The sequence below is a fragment of the Thunnus albacares genome, chromosome 5, assembly GCF_914725855.1.
Source record: "Thunnus albacares chromosome 5, fThuAlb1.1, whole genome shotgun sequence".
Taxonomy (NCBI): domain Eukaryota; kingdom Metazoa; phylum Chordata; class Actinopteri; order Scombriformes; family Scombridae; genus Thunnus; species Thunnus albacares.
In genome coordinates, this window is record NC_058110.1 from 16,002,962 (window position 1) to 16,019,870 (window position 16,909).

The window sequence follows — 16,909 nt, forward strand, 5'->3', positions numbered from 1 at the left end:
CTAATCTTGCCCACCTCAAACATAAATAAGGGGAGTCACTCTTGTGACAGCATGTGCAACTTTGCGTACCTGAACTTGTTACAGCACGGCATTTTAAGCTGGTGCACCAGGTTTGTTTTGGTTCTGCCTGCAGCCTGCCGGTCGCGCTTATGGACATTTTTTTTTTTTTTTTTTTTTAAACACAATTGTCTAGTTTTGTTTAATTTTCCTCACAGTACATCCATTGTTCACAGAAAAATAATGTTTCATAATGTCCCTTTTTTGAGTGAGAACAGAAACACTCAGTGTAGCTGAGCCTTTACAGTTGTGGCGTTTTAAAGCGCGGTTAATAGTGAAATCGGTTAATTGCAGCATCCCTTGTGTCCACATCCAACAGCATGTCTTCGAGGTGTGAGGAAAATGAAAACATTGATGAAGGTAGCATTTGATAGCACCGCCGCTCTAATCCTGGGGGCTGCCAGAATCTGTGTATGAGCTAAGCACCTCTTCTCTCCTCTAATCAGTAACATAAGCCTCTTCCACTGAAACCAACGAGGGCTCTGAACTGTTGCAAATGGAGGGCTGGCCCATTCTCCTTTGATGTTGTGGGCTGCTTTAAGCCCCTATAAGTATCTTTACAATCAAGGTGCTATTAGTTTGCATCTGGATACGCTTTACACAACTGCCTTCCAAATCCTGTATCTCGAATTACCTTGCTGATGTTAACAGAATTGTATGCATTAAGTCCTAGAGCAACAAAAAAAAAATCTACATGTGTAATTGTGTTAAAACTCTTAGTAGTCAATTAGCAATATGTTCAAGTGTCTGTGGTTAATGTGTTGCACATCAGTAGCTGTAGTTTGATGCAGATAAAAGAGCAATTTGAAGTTGAACAAATTGAGTGAGTCACAAGAAGTGAGTCAGTGTGAAGTAGTGGCACTGTGGCAATGAAAAGTCATAATGTATTGACGGCTGAGAGGGAAGAGAAGGAGAAAGAGAAAGTGAGACGGAGAGAGAAAGTGAGGGAGAAGGCTCTCCACCCACAACCCGGGAAACAAAGTGCTCAGTAGAAAGCAGCGCTGGTTGCCTGGCCGATGAATAACGCTGTGAGGGGGCAGGTGAGGCTTGGAGCTATTACACATCAATCACTGGGCCAGGACCCTTTGAAAGATACCAGCTGTCTTAATGGAAAAGAGAAGGAGGGGGCAGCGGCTAGAGAGGAGTTGGAGCGGGGGGGTCCCAGCAAACTGCACCTAATCCACCATTTACATTACTGCAATGGAGTCAAGGGCTAGCAGCCAGCGGGGCCCCGCTCAAATACATTTCTCTTTCCCGAGCCTGTTTAAATGAGACCTCTGGCCTGAAAAACCACACAGTTTGTGGCTCGATTAACACATTATCCCCCACAATGGCCACACAGCAGGTTTCTGTTACTAAACACAGCTTTTTTTCCTCTCTCTCTCTCTCTCGAACAGCCTTTTAAAAAGCCATGTTTTATTCATTCCAATCACTCTCACATTTACCCAAATCCATGCTCATCTCTGTGGTTTTAATCAAAACCTGTCTAAGGATAAACATCCAAATTATCATGCTTTGCTTGAACACGTATACAGACTGATACAGCTGGGAGGGTTTCTTTTTTTATCCCGCCAAATTTTGGTAATTGATTTTCTTGGATTATGAATTTGCAAAAGCTGGACATTTATTCAAACAGTATTTTATAGAACAAATAATGGAGAAACCAGAAATTTGTACATTTAAATGCAAAATAGAATCTACCAACAATATAACCAGCACAGTGATCCACTCAGTTTTGGGGAAGTGAGACTGAAAAGTCATTCATGGCATATTCAATTGGAGAATTATGAAGTAGCAAAATGTGATTGGCAAGGATTTAGGGCCGGCTTTGCAAAGGGATTGAATGAAATACTCGCATGAATACAGATTAGAGGAGAACAATGTTAGCATGAATATACACAGGGTTATTAACAATGAGGGCAACTCAAATTGATCCGAATAAACCAGCCAGATCCTCAGCAGTGCACGGATGCTAGCTGTGGTGATGTCGAGCTGCAGCAGGTTTTCGTCAGCTCCAATCCATTACTCAGTGCGATCTAATCTAAGCTGCCATCCAAGCCCTCTAGAAACAACAGCACAATGAAAGGCTCAGCTGGAGGCGAGGGGTAGGCCATTTCATAAGGGATTCTCTGTGGTCTCTGCACCCTGCCTGCTTTGTCTTACCTGGTGCAATCATAGTTTGCTTTATTCTCCGAGGCCCTCTGTTTTAGTTCACATTGGCAGGGCAAAGACACTTGTCTGCTCCACTTATTTTTCAATTCACTGATGAGTAACCACATCTTTTTTCCCTCTGCTAAAGCTGCGCTCACAAAGCCTCTATTTTTAGCCGGCATCCGGGGTTAGTTGAGTAGGTAAAAGCCATGCTCGCGAAAAGATAGCTTGGGGCTTTCCAACATCAACATTTAAACCTGCCTTGAGATTCACACGGTAAAAAAGCAAAGTACTGCTGCACAAGAACAGACTCTTATGCACAATGACACTGTGTGCAACAATGAAATATCACTGTCTAGAAAGATTAACCGAGGCAATTTACAAAATCTCCCTGGGCTAACAATGGCATCCGATACTCTTTTTGTAAAATAAACCAATACCAACTGAGTCAAACATATTCGACGTCCAGCGGTCCACAGGTACTTTCATGCACACAGACATGAGGATCAGACTGTGAGCACCACAGGGTTTAAGCCTCTACTCCATCTCTAAAAGAAGGCTAAATCCTCCTCTAGTCCCTGTTTGTGTGCTCTCCATGAGAGCTCCAAATGGCCCTGAGGGGGCCGCTACACAACCCGAGATGTCCATTAACTACAGGGTCTGTGAGCTGGACTTCATTTCACAGCCTAATACCAGCTACTTCAGGATCACAGTACCTCTCAGTCTGCCACGTTTGTCTGGCTAGAGGAAAGCTGAAGGCCATTTGAGCAGCTCTGACGGCTTCACGAGGCATCATGTTTTGACACGGCTCCTGAGGGAAATGCCAAGGTTGTCCATTGTCACCCTTCCCCTTTCCTCTAAATGAGGCACTCTTGAGAAATGTAATCGTGAGCAGGCCAGTAAAGGACCTCTCCCAACGTGTCATTGATAAGGAAGGCAAGAGAATGTGAGGTATGTGGTGGCAGACAGCACTGTCATGAATGTGGCTCTTAATTGAGTTTTCCTGTAGATCTATGGGGGCTTTTTTGCAATGTGAATAAAGTGCACAATTCTAAAGGATTTCTAGTGTTTTTCTCCTCTGAAGAGGCATTGACAATTCAATTTTTTTGGTGAATTATGCTGTTGCAAAGGAAATGTATCCAAAGGTAAAACTGGGGTCAAAAGAGGTATAAGTACACACTGGGGACACATTCAAGTCTGATTTGTACAAAAAAAAAAAACATCTCTATCATACATGTATCTTCAAATATTTATCTTTATAAAACGGAAGAGAGCTACAGCAGGGGGAGGAGGAAATGAGTTACATGACATTTTCTCAATCAGATGTATGTCATAAAAAGATTTACTGCAAAAGAAAAGAACACAAAGCTTGATTTTGCTGTCTGTTAGAATGAAAGGACTCTTGAGATATTAATATTTGAGCATTCAATCATGTACCACTTCCACTGATATTCTGCAATCAAATATCCCCACTTCTTCCCAGATCTGCCTATCAGCTTAACAATCCTCTCCGTCAGTTCGACTCTGACTGGTAGTCTAAATGAGTGTGGGAGAGGAGGAAATTTATTCATACGGCTGCCCTACATCCTCCAGCTACTCTAATCACTATGCCACACAGAGTGACGTGCCAACACAGAGGAAAAACTAACATAAATAGATTAGAGTGACAGATAAGACAGCTCTGAGGTTTCAGACTGACAGGCACAGGCCAGCGGGGGCACTGAAGGATGTCTTCAAGAACAGCTCCCAAAAAACAAAGCCATTAGGTCACTACACAAAACCATTTTTCCGCCTAAATTATTTAGCTATGTGGTGGCAAATTCGGCTCTATTCTCGAGCAGATGGTCGGGGAGGGGGGGGACAATCCCTCCATTCAACGTCTTATAATGATCCAAGCCAAAAAACACCTCCACCTCTAGATACCACAGGATGGTATTACCTCTAATTAGGAAGGGCTATTATTTCATATGCAAACGCCTCTCGTATAACTGCCAACCAACCAACCAACCATCACGACTGATTGCCTTTTCAAAATAAATAAAACACAAGACTCATCTTCTAAGCATAACATCCTTTTTTGTTTGTTACCCTCTGTGGTAATTTCAGCAGTGTTGCAACCGCAGCTATAACTTACAAGTCAGTGTGTAAGAACTGCAAACAGACAGTCAGCGAACGTTCTCCAGTTGAAGATGTGTTTGTTCAAGGAAAAGGACGGCTTTAGAAAGCAGTCAGCGGGGGAGGTGACTGGGAGAGTGGAATATTCAGTGTAGCGTTCAGCCTTGACATCCACCATCTCAGTCGTGTGGGCCAGCGATCCTAGGCAGAAGGGAAAGCACCCTCTGTAATGCGCATGAGGAGAATAAAATGAATCATGAGTGTGAGGCCTCCGTGCTGCTTTCCACGCTTTTTAAACTATAGCCGTTGACAAGGGTGTGTTGTAAATATTGCCTGCTTCTGGATGCGTTTTCTCTCCCTCGTCAAAAAAAAAAAGCTAGAAGGAAGTGGCCAGGAGTGATGAAAACACTGCTGGAACAAGCAGGATCTGAGCTCAGAGCTCCCATATCCTCTGTGGACAGCTCATAAAACATGCAGCGCCTGGGACTGGGCCTCTTACAGCAGTGGCATTTTAGTGCACCCTGCCACAAACACAGAGGCCACACACACACACACACACACAGGTAGGCTACAAATACACACAATTAATTTTAAAGAGTTTGAAGGAGTTAGACCTACATGGTTTACTACCAGGACTACCAGGTCTTCACTTAAAAATACACATAAGCTATAAAAGGGCAGCTATTTTCCAAAAACATTAGCAGCAGGGGCCTAGAATAATCGGCTTTTGGGAAAATATAAGAAGAGGCTGGATTCTAACGCAGTGTACAGTAGTGATCCGCAGATTAACTCTGCCTGTTCATGTGTGAAATGGAGACTTGATCCCTAACTGATAGTGTGCTATGCCTCCAGCAAACACAGGCTGCATATTTTTCATCTTCCCAAACACCTAACAACTGCAAAATATTGGATTACACAACACATCCTTCACTGTGCAACAACAACGGCACATTAAAAAATACTCCCTGACACAACACGGCTCAGGCTGACTATAGGCCCTGTTGTCTCTTTTAAACCAAAAGGTGAACAGAGAGGGCTGCGCGCCTGAGTTGCTGTGAATAAGCCTCAGATATTCTTGGAATGTTAATGTTAGGCTTTGACCATGGCCGTCTCACAGACTTCTTCTCCTCTCGTCACTGGGCCATTAATGACAATGAAAATACTACTTAGCCGTGCCTATGCCAAAAACACAAAAATTTTGACAAACCTCACCTTCCTGCTCTCTTGATATTTAGTTATAGTAGGACAAGAAACATATTCATAGCGCTGGAGTAACCCTAGCAATTAGCACAATGTTGTGAAACACGATTGTTAACTAATCCCATGCTCGCATTGAGTTTAAGCACACCATATGCCGTGCTCATGCATAGGAAATCAGCCTCTAGTGCTTCTGCACGTCGCAGTCTCTTAGTGGAAATCTAGGAGGGCAGGTTTGTAGAACTACAGTCTTGTTAAAATAGCTTCCCACTGCATCTGCAAGCTTATAAAAAGCCACTGAGAGCATATTCACTACAGTAGTGCATTCATCTTTGTGTATACACATGTGTCAATCTAAAATGTGTAGGCCATTGACACACACACACACACACATTTACGCGCACACACATACATATATAAACCAAAAAAAAAAAAAAAGAAAGCTGCTGCTGAGCAACTGTATTTGCTGTGCAGGTCAGACTATGTGCTCAGCCAATAAATGGCTGGAGTGTAATGTGCCTTGACCTTCTATCTTTCTTTCAGCAGCACCTTACATATATTGCTGTCTCTCCTCATATATCACTCGGGCAAATGGCGCCCTTCACCCTGCTCCCTCCTGTCCCCTCTTTAAAAGGCTAAGGGGACATCTTTGCCTCCTGTACTCAATTGACAGCCCTGGCGGCTTCCTCGCTAAGCATGAAGGGAGGGGAGGGATGAGGCTCTTTGTGGGGGGAAAATGCTGCAATGAATAATTATGTTTCATAACATGCCCCACCCCCCACCCCCCTTCCTTTATTAGCATCAAACAATAATTAATGGGGAACAAGGGGCACTGAAGAGTCTGCTTTTCGCTTTCCAGAACAAGAGGGTCAATATGCCCTTCAACCCTTCGTTTCTGCTCACCGTCAGAGCAGGAGACACCTCATCCTTCTAAAAACACGCTCTTAGCTTATTTATGATGCCAGTTGCTCTGCTGGAGAAAAGGCAGCATTCTTGCCACAGTCAGCAAAACTGGCCGGATCACTTTACACAGCAGTTCACTACTTCCATCTCCACACCTCTACTCAGCAGGCCAACCCAATTCAATAATGAATATGAAATGCCTCCTAATTGATGTCTATGGGAGTTGGAGCGGCTGAAAATACGGGCTATTGGACATGGGCTTGACTTGATTAAGTTTTTGTTTCACGTCAAAAAAAAAATAATCTCTGATCAGCAGTAGCAAAGCCAGTCCTGATCGAATTAGCTTTGCACTAAGAGCTCCATTGATCTTGGCACTCATCTGCGCAGATGAGGCCCGGAAAGGCAGCTGGTAATCCAATAGCAGGGATGGGAAGTGCTTCAAGGACTCTGCTGTGTTTACCCACCTATTTCCTACACAGAGAGGCAAGATGTTAGTGCACGCCACTCACTGGACTGATCCAGTGAAATGAATAAGAGCCGCAGTGTGACCAAAAGCGAGGTACTTGAAAGCTGAAAGTAACTGCTTTCTCCACAGCTATCTTGTAATGAGTAAACAAGATGAATCAAGCCGAGTCTAGATCGGTGTTTAAATGAGCTGAGTGGTAACATTCAAATCCTGATACAGGCTTCACTTCATAATCGTAGCCAAAAATCTAAAAGCAGGGCTGATATCAATTTTAAGGCTCTATTCACTTGAGTGTGAAAGCGTAAGGTTAGGAGAATCAATGTGGAGAAATCTGTCTTTTACACTGTGATAACTTCATTGCAGCAAGCATTGATGCAAGCCTTCGCAATCAATTTTGCATGACGTGAATGACATCAAACAAGAACCCAGAGGGCAGGGAGCATATGAAATGAAACAGAGCAAAGCTAAGGTAGTAAAGGGAGGAAAAAAAACATACAGCTGTTTCGCTTGTGGAAATAGTTCAAGTGAAGTGTGCCTTAATAGTATCGCTGTCGTGCATTAACTATAGCGCTGCCACAACGGTGCTCTTCTTCTTCTTCACACACATACACGCACCCGTGATCCATCAAGGATTCATGAGGGAATGCTAGGTAACAGACTGAGTGCGTTTCTCTCCCTTCATATTACTGCAGCAAGAAAAGAGTGAGAACTCTTCAGCAGCCCACACCGCAAACACACACTACTCTCATGCCACACTAATAACCTTGGGCTGTCTACCAATGCCATGACTTTATGGAGCAGTATGGGCTGTAAATAGAAGGTCCATTTCTCACCAGCAGTCTATAACAGCTCTATTTCAGCCACCCTGTCATTAAATATTTATCTTAGCAGAGTGGCGGATCATACCAAGGTGATAACCATTTCAAAATCCAAATCTCTGGCTTTTCCTTCCCCTCAACACCCCACCTCACTCCACCTCTGCCACAACAAAGACCTTTTTTTAAAAGGATTATCTACAAGTGTTCCTTTAATCAGCGCATGGCAGAACTGTAGAAATCCCTCAACAACGGTCCCAGAGGAATACCTTTCTCTGAAGCCTTATCAGGCAGAGGATCTCCTTCACTGACAGCAGACTGAGTGAGTGTGTTTGAGGATGAAAAGATGTGCTGCTACCTTGCTATGATGTCCTCTCCAACAATCTCAGAACAAAGGCCTCCATTTTGAAGTGGAGTTATGATGGCACAGGGCTCTTAAGGTCCTCTGTTGCTGTGTGTCCTACTGGTTTCTATCCTCTTTGTTAGCCTGTTGTTTGTTATGCTAGCAAGATAAGCCATTGTTGTGGGTGGCTGGGTGTACTACAGCAACCGGTGTACTGCTTGAGTGCCAAAGCCGGCAGTCTGTGGGAGGGATTGTGGGTGTTATAGATCACTAGGAGACAGCTGTCCAGTCTTGCCCTGACGCTGACTCAAACACTAACCCCAAAAACCATGTGTTTGCAAACTGGACTGCTTCCTGGTGGGTCTTAAGTTGATCTTTATCAGACCAATAGAGTCAGCTCACTTCATCACAGCAACCTTCCCTTTTTCCTAGCGCAGGGATGAGCAGCTTTGTTATTTATGAAACATAAGAGGTGGAAATCTACTCTGCTACAGCCTGATAAACATTACAAGCTGTCTCGTGTAGGCAAACCTGATTCAGAGAGTGCTAAAATGACACCAGGCGTGGGCAAACAAAGAAATGTGAGGTTTTGGATATATGCATAAACATTATATGAATATTGCAAACACCTCTGGAGAACAGATGACTGGCAAGACACAGCATCATTGTCTACCATAAATGCGCTGAGATTCTCCGCCGCACTAAATAAGGTTCATGCTCCAATAAGCAGAATCAAACCCTTTGAGCATCTGTTGTCTTTAACTCTCTCTGTCTTTGTTACATAGTGCGCCGTCACAGTTAATGATTTCCTCAAGATCTCCATTTCCCACATATGATTTACATGTTTGAAACTGCTCAGTCGAGCAGACACAGGTTTGTAAAGCAGCCATTACTGCCAAGCTGAATCCAAAGAATGTTTGGGCAGCGCTTAGAAATTTCATTTCAAAAGCTAGGTTGATCAAGAGGAAACAGACAAGGTATCAGCATACTGCCTTTCAGTTTCTTCCTGTTTACATATCTGGATTGTGCAGTCATCCCTTCCAGAGAGAATCACCGCCAGCAAAAACAATTACCCCCCCTCCTCCTACCCCCACCCGTGTACAAGCCTCTCACTGACTGCCTCGACTCAGCTTGACAATCAAGCCCATTAGATCTTTCTGTGAATTAACGCTAGTTAACTTAAAGCACTGACACACATCAAGAATAGTCATTAGCCTGTCTTTTTAGCATAAAAACCAGGAATGATTTGCCGGTTCAGAGAGATCATCTCCCTACATGCAGCCTGGGGCTGCCCTCACTATCTACCTCATTATTTTTGGAAGAACAAGGCCACTGATGAATCCTGTTGGATTAAATGTAAGGTGCTCTCGTTATGACCTGGCTTACACACAGCAGCAAACTGCTTTAAGCCGCTCTTCTTACAGACAAAAGAAAATGGAGCGACTTACCAAACACTGTAAATATACAGATAAATCTCACTCAACTAAGCTGTAAAATCAAAGTGGAACTGTTGAAGTACATCACTCCCACGCAGCTGCACATTCTACAGTGAGGAAAGCTGTCAAATGTTTGCTGTTTGTGGATACTAGCTGAGCTGACAAGTGCCAATGATACACCGTGAGTGACAAAGACATTCACTCCTGCTTAGAGGTTTTCCAGATGTGATAGTTTGCAATGCTCTAGTGCTTCATTACTGGATAGAGAGAGGCTGTTGCTGTGTTTTCCCCATTTACGTTGCCAGGGTGACAAATGAAAAGCAGAATCACTCGCACAAGTAATCAAATGAGTGAGTGACAACAAGTCAATATTTTCTCATTGTGTGGACAAGCAATATATCTGCACAGTAACGGGCTGTGCTTCAAGGCTTAGGCAATGCTACACTCACAGCATTATACGGATAATGTGCCAATAATCTGGCTCGTGCGGCTGTTAAGACCAGTGCCAATAAAGACGTAGCATCAAAAGACAACCTTTACCAAGTATGGGCTAAATTACCAACTCGCCAGACATTGTCTAGACTCTGTACTTCAAACAAACATACTCTGTCGTGTAATGGCTACAAGCCAACAAAGACAAAACTGTAATTGGACATTGATCTGTTGAGGTCTAAGGATAAATAATTCATCCTAAGAGCAGCCAGGAGGAGAACAGTATGTAAACACACCAACCTTACTGAGATCTTAGTAAAAATAGCAGAATTGAGATCTTTAAGTAGTTAGTAGTTTTTGCTCAGAGAATTCAGATTGCACCATTTTTGTTTTAATTCCTACGGGCTCACTTGTCATTTTTAAAAAGACATCTTATTAAAAAAACCCTGTCAATTAGCATGCTTTTGATTATATCCTTGACAAAAAAACATGCTCCCTAAACACAAAATGGAGCAAACATCATCTCTACAAGCCTGGTTAAACACAAGCAAGATCAATGGGTAAATTTATCAGCAAATATTACCGTTCGCTGCCTGGCAAGTAATCATTAAGGAATGGCACTGATGCATTATTCATTGGCTAATGTATAATTCAGACTTAACAGCAGATTCTATGCATAAATAAAGCTGTGATACATTTAAACACATTAAATGTTTACTCGCTAAAATAGGATATGAATGCACAGCATGCCCGCTTCCCCGCTGCTGTCACTCGATTTTTTTGCTACCATTCGTGAGGTTGCGGGGCTGGAAGGTGGATACAGGAATATAGACTGTGGCAGCCCACTCATCATAACACATTCACTTAATGGACACAGACTACTGATTTCCTACGACTGATAGAAAGAAAAAAAAAAAAGCTGTTAGTGTAGTTGATTGCTAAAATCCCATAGGGTGTCTTGCTTCTTTGTTGGATTAAATAAATGAAAATTAAGAATGGGTCAATACAACCACACATTACAGCCATTACAGCACAGGCATTTATTTTTGTGGCACATTGGAGATTTATGTAGTCGCTTTATCTCCCTCGGACATCAACATCTGTGTTTCAATCATCATGGCTGGATTGCGATTCGTTGAGGTGTCAGAGCTGGTGTCAGAGGGACAGTCAACAGGGAGGACAAGGAGGCAGTGAGGACACGCAGCCTCCATCTGACGGTGTTCAGAGCGGGCGGCCCTGTGGGGACCGCCATTCCACTTTATGACCATGCACTGAATTAACGAGGCCAGATGTCCCCCCACTTAACATGTGTGAAAGTGCCCTCCGACGGGCTCAGCTGCTTTAAGGATGTACAGACAGAGAAGGGGGAGAAAGGAGATAGGGCCTATTTTCAATTATCCCAATTTCTCACTCATCGTCGGCTCCTGAGGTTTATGTTAATTAAAGATATCGGCCCCTTCCTCTGCGCACACAACAAATTAGATGGAATTTCCTACGAACAATCAAAGCACCTCTTCTCTTCATCGTTCTCTATTTCAGTAGTCACCCACCAGAGGGTACTGCCTCCTTAGCAGTGCTACCACTGTTTCATGTGTACTATGTCAATCTGTGGCTAATGTATTCTAAATGAGTCACTGGTACACCACTATCTGCAAGGACAATAGGTCAGGAAGCGCAGGGCTGGTGCGAACCATTTAGAAAACGAACCCCCGTCTACAGAATCAACAAGAGAGAGAGTTTCGTCATCGTTCCTGAAAACCATGAGTCTGCTTCTGTGTAGGGGGATGGAAACGGCACCAACAACAATGGTAATGGAAGCCATGATCTCTCAATGATTTTCCGCCTTGTTTTACGACAAGGCAGCTCTCGCATTTCTGCATTGTTGGGGTCAAAAGTGGGAGGGTAACTGCGAGCGTCACCGTTGATGCAGTTGAGAAATAGGCCACATTCAGACGGTGAAAAAGCCGGGGTTGTAATTTACCCTCGTTTATCTGATCAGCATCTTACAAACAGTTTTTAATGGGTCAAACATCACATCTGTTTTCATTCATGTAGCTTATTATAATAACAACTGGATCATTTCTTTGTAATTACAATGGAATACAGTTGAGTCATTCAGGCTATTACCCAAATGGAAAGATATCCAGACCCCAGCAGACTTTCTCATTAGAAAGAAAATGAGAGGCCCGCCAACATTGCATCAATTACAACTCGCCTTTCTCTGATTCTTTATGCGTTACATCATACGGTTAAAAAACAACACACAGACAACCGCTGCGTGTTTTTCTCAACCAGCCAGAAACTGCCATCACCTGACACAAGGAGGAAAAAAAAGGGGGGGGCAGGGACGCAGCGTGGTGCAATCCCAGTGAGGGCCATCATGAGAGCAGATTAAATAACGTTTTTCCAATGCCCTGTCAAACATTCAGCTGCCTCTGAGCAGCTAGACAGCCGTTACAGCCTCACTCTATGAAGCAGCTCTCTCTCTCTTTCTCTCTCTCTTTCTCTCCATGGTCAGAAACAGCCTCTTTGATCCAGATATCACCCCTCAGATTCCTCAGAGGTGACACTCATACACGCGCCTGTATGTGAGCTGAATGTTTACTAGCTCTCTGTACCTTGTCAGCGGTGAGACTTGTGTTTGTGAAAGGGGGGTGGGGGGGGTGGGTGGTGGCTCACACCGCTACTATGCTTCTCTTGGTTTACATGAATCGATGACACAGACAGTGGACTCAGATCAAATTGCACATCAGTTCTAATTTCCCCACAAACATTGGTATGACAAACTACAAATAGAGATGATGTGAAATGATACCGACAGCGGTGCGATAGTGTGTACATAATTAAGGCTGCTATATTTTCATCGGACAGCAGCTCTTACCCTGAGTGCTCTCTCTCTCTCCATACAAATCCCAGACTGCAGAACAACTCCGGCTTCTTGTGTACAACTCCATTAAGAGTGCTGACCACTTCCCCTTTCATTCAATCCACAAGTAGTGAAACAAATGGATACCCTAACCTCAGGGGAAGTGAGGAAGATTTCAAAAAGTGTTCAGATAGACAAGCTATGCGAGCTTTCCCCCCCCACATGACAATGCGGGCTGTATGTGAGATTGAGACGGTACGTTAACCCACATATCCAACATGATTCCTGTCACATTACTGGTTACCATTTCAAAAACAGGCCTGTCACTCTTTTAAAAAAAAGGACAAACCCTCTCCCGGTTCAGTAACTGTCAAACAGTAAAAAAAACATTCAGGAAAAAAAGCTCCAGCAGTGACACAGTCAGAGTTTCTACAGATCTATGAATCAGTAGTTCTCAAACACTGTCTTGTTTACGCTGCCATATTGTCAAACCAATCTGGCGGCTCAGATAAACTCATAATATGCGACAATACCTGAATACCATCTGTAAAAAAGGAAGTTTGGCTTGTCGTCTGTAAAATTTTCACACTCCATCTGTTAATGATATCTAAATCAAAGATCACTCCATTTTAAGATTAGAGAACACAAACTGGCAGTTAAAGGGAAACTTCAGGATTTTTCAACCTAGACCCTATTTCCCCATCATTATGTGTCTAAGTGACTAATGGGGACAACGATTTTTGAAATTGGTCCAATATTGAGCGAGAGCAGTACAGCTAGCAGCCACAAAACGGGCTACAATGTAATCCAACAGGGCAATTGCGCCCGGCCAGCGTACGTCCAATAAAAGTGCTTGTTTTTTCCACTGACAGGCTCAGATTGTTATTGTCAGTGTCTGACAACATTATGGAAAGGACCATACACAGAAATAAAGTGTTTTTCTTTACGTTTCACTTGATCCGGTCTGTTTGTTTTTGTGTCTAACAGAGTCTTGCTCAAGGAGAAGTCTTGTTCTGAAATCTCACGAGAGTTGAGTTGTTGCAGGGAGACAACGGTGGAAACGTGAGTGAGAGTTGAAGAGAGGAGTGCCGGGAGGAGATGGTTGTGTTGGGAGTATAGAAAACATCGCTTAGTGTTATCTAAAAGTTGTGGCCTGCGTCTGAAATTCCATACTAACATGCTATTTAGCATGCTAAAACAGTATGTGAGATTTTTTAATATGTCCAAACCCTTAGTGTGAAACCAATACTATGTGAATTCCACTATTTACAGTAAGTGACGTGATAATTACAGCTCAGTGCGTCTGAAAAGATACAAAATACTGTTTATTCAACACCAGTATATGTTGAACGATAGTACACATGTAGTGCATAGTATGCAATTTCGGATGCAGCGATGGCTGAATATCTAAGCTTTCAACGACTCTCATGAGATTTCTGTTGCGAGACTTCTCCTTGAGCAAGACTTTGTTAGACATAACAACAAACAGACCGGATGAAGCGAAAGGTAAAGAAAAACATTTTATTTGTCTGTGTGGTCCTTTCCATAATCTTGTCAGACACTTATAATAACAATCTGAGCCTGTCAGTAGCAAAAACAAGCACTTTTAGTGGATGTACATTAACGGAGCGCTATTGCCCCAGAGGAATACATTACAGTCTGTTTCGCGGCTGCCTGCTGAAGTGCTTTCACTCAATACTGGACCGATATCAAAAACTGTTGTCCCCATTAGTCACTTAGACACAAAAACATGGGAAAATAGGGTCCAGGTTGAAAAATCCCTAAGTTTCCCTTTAAGAGTTTATATTGAGTTGAGAGTTACAGTAACAGTAAGACAGACAACCACTGTTTAATTTTTTTCAACCATAATTGCACCTCATGATTTATACGATGCCACATGTTCGCATTCCTGTGTGAGTTTAAGACTGTGTGAGTCTTAAACATTCACACAATTTTGAGGCAGTAAATGCCCTTTATATTCCAACAATCATCCATTATCTGCAGTGCCCTGCGCCATATATTAGCCCGTGCAGTGTCGTCCCACTCAAGTGGATTAATCACATCTGAATCATTAAGCTAGAGGTCACTTCTCAGTTAGCTGGGGGACAAAAAAAATGCCACAGGAAGCTGGGCATGGTGGAGATTAGCTCCTCACAATTAGCGATGCAACATCTGAGTCTGTGTAATAGCTCAGTGAAAAATGCAGCAGCAGGGGGAGGATTTCAGGAAGGGATTGTTTTTATATGGCAGAGATTGAAGCCAATCACTGCTTCCCCCCTTCCCTGATTTGAATCTTGTTTCAGGGCTGAAGCTTTCTTTGTGCTTATGTGGCCACATACCCTGTGGAGTCAGCTTCTGACTGAAGTCACATGAAGACTTACTATGACCAATTTTACAGTGATTCAAATAAACAAGCCCTCCTCCTCTTTCTACTATAACTGGAAAACATTAGATAAGCTGCCTTTCAGACAAATAACTGTAGTCTGCTTTCAAATCCCTTAGCTGCCCCCTCCTAAACACACACACACACATCCCACCAGCCAGCCTGCCCCCCCTACGCTTTTCAACAACAGGCACAGACCCCCCCAACCCCCCCACAGTGAGAGCTGCATGTGCTTGGGCCAGAGTTCATAGCCTCTGGGGTGCTGAAGGGGGGGAAGTCAAGTTAATTTGGTGGTCCTTCAACAGTTTGCAACTGGTTCAGCCGGTCTCCCGCACACAGTCCTCTACCCTTCTTCCAGAAACACTCAACTATTTCCATTATTACAGTCCAATAATCAATTTATGACACGAGCAAGGCTGTAAATCCAACAGCCAATCCTTTATGTGAAACTTGGGGAAATCCCAATCGTCAAATTTATGTGCCACTGAGTCATTTAAATTCATTTCAACATTTTTCCCTGTCAAAATGCAACTTTTTTCCCCCTCTCGAAGTTGACTGATTGCTAGAATACATACGCACAAATAGTTTTTACATCTTTGATGTGTGTTTCCTGGGCAGCAACGTTGCCAATGAAGCTCTTCTTTTGTTTACTTCATTATTCTCACTTTAAAAGCATTAGCTGCTGTTACAGGTCATAGAGGTTGCCTGAGGGTTCTGCTACACAGTCCACAGAGAGCCAAGTTTTACAACAATGCAGCCAACTTTCAGCTTGCTGAAGCACTCAAAAACATTTGACTCGAGGTCACGCACGCTTCCTACTCCGGGTATAAACAAAATCAGGACACTTTTAGCTCAAACTATAAGTGCCACCCGGCTTTAGTCATCACTATTGCACAAATTCCCTCTTTTATCACACACACATTGCTCCCCCTGTCTGCGCCCCCCCCCCTCCCTCACCTCCTCCTCCTCCTCCAACCACAACCATCCTGCAATCTTTTTTTGTATTCAACTACTCACCCGCCAGTCTGGTGATTCTTGGGAGTCCCAGAGACTGCTGCAAACAAGTTCAAAACGCGATCCTTGCCCGAGATGACCCACCGAACTTAAAACAAGGAGGGCGAGCCAGCTGGGCCAAATCCAAGAACCGGGACAACACGAGGCGAACACGGACACTTTTTTATCCAACGCCCCCCCCCCTCCGGTTCTTTTTTAAACCTGCTGCCCGCACGGAGGGGCTGAGGCGAGCACTTGCTTCAACAAAAGACGGTTTCACTTTACTGATAGACTGTTCACGTCCAGAAATCGCCGGAGCAAAGGCACTGTAACGACAGCTAGCACCCCCCCCTCGCAAACTGCTCCTATTCCCTTTGGCCGTGTTGTTGTTGCTGTCGATGATAGTGTCCACATGAAAAGTAACACAGCGCTGTTAGTTGTTTCGAGGGGTAGGAAACCAGTGAGTTCGCCGTTTACAGGCTCCGCTTCCTTTTTCCACACACACACACACGCGCACACACACACACAAACACTCTCCCCCCCTCTTCTCTCTCTCTCTCTCTTTCCTATGCACACACACACTCACACACCACTCCACGCTCTCTCTATCGCTCCCTCCGTCTCTGTAAACCCACCCCTCCTCCTCCTCCTCCTCCTCCCCTCCTCCTCTTCAGCTGTTCAACAGACGCATCCACATGGCTGACCTAGTCTTTCTTTATCCAGACACTAGTGAAGGAGAATTACCCCGACCA

At 43.8% G+C, this 16,909-nt stretch overlaps 1 protein-coding gene across 6 annotated transcripts in view; it reads right to left on the minus strand.

Moving 5' to 3' along the window:
* The window catches only part of rerea (arginine-glutamic acid dipeptide (RE) repeats a), a 132,591-nt gene that overhangs the window by 78,686 nt on the left and 36,996 nt on the right, over window positions 1-16,909 (minus strand). The window contains exon 1 of one of the 6 annotated variants that reach the window (XM_044351885.1): window positions 16,182-16,724. The exons of the other annotated variants lie outside the window; for them this stretch is intronic. The gene's annotated coding sequence lies outside the window, so the exon portion shown is untranslated. Of the gene's footprint in view, window positions 1-16,181; window positions 16,725-16,909 lie in introns of those variants that run through there. 6 annotated transcript variants of the gene reach the window in all.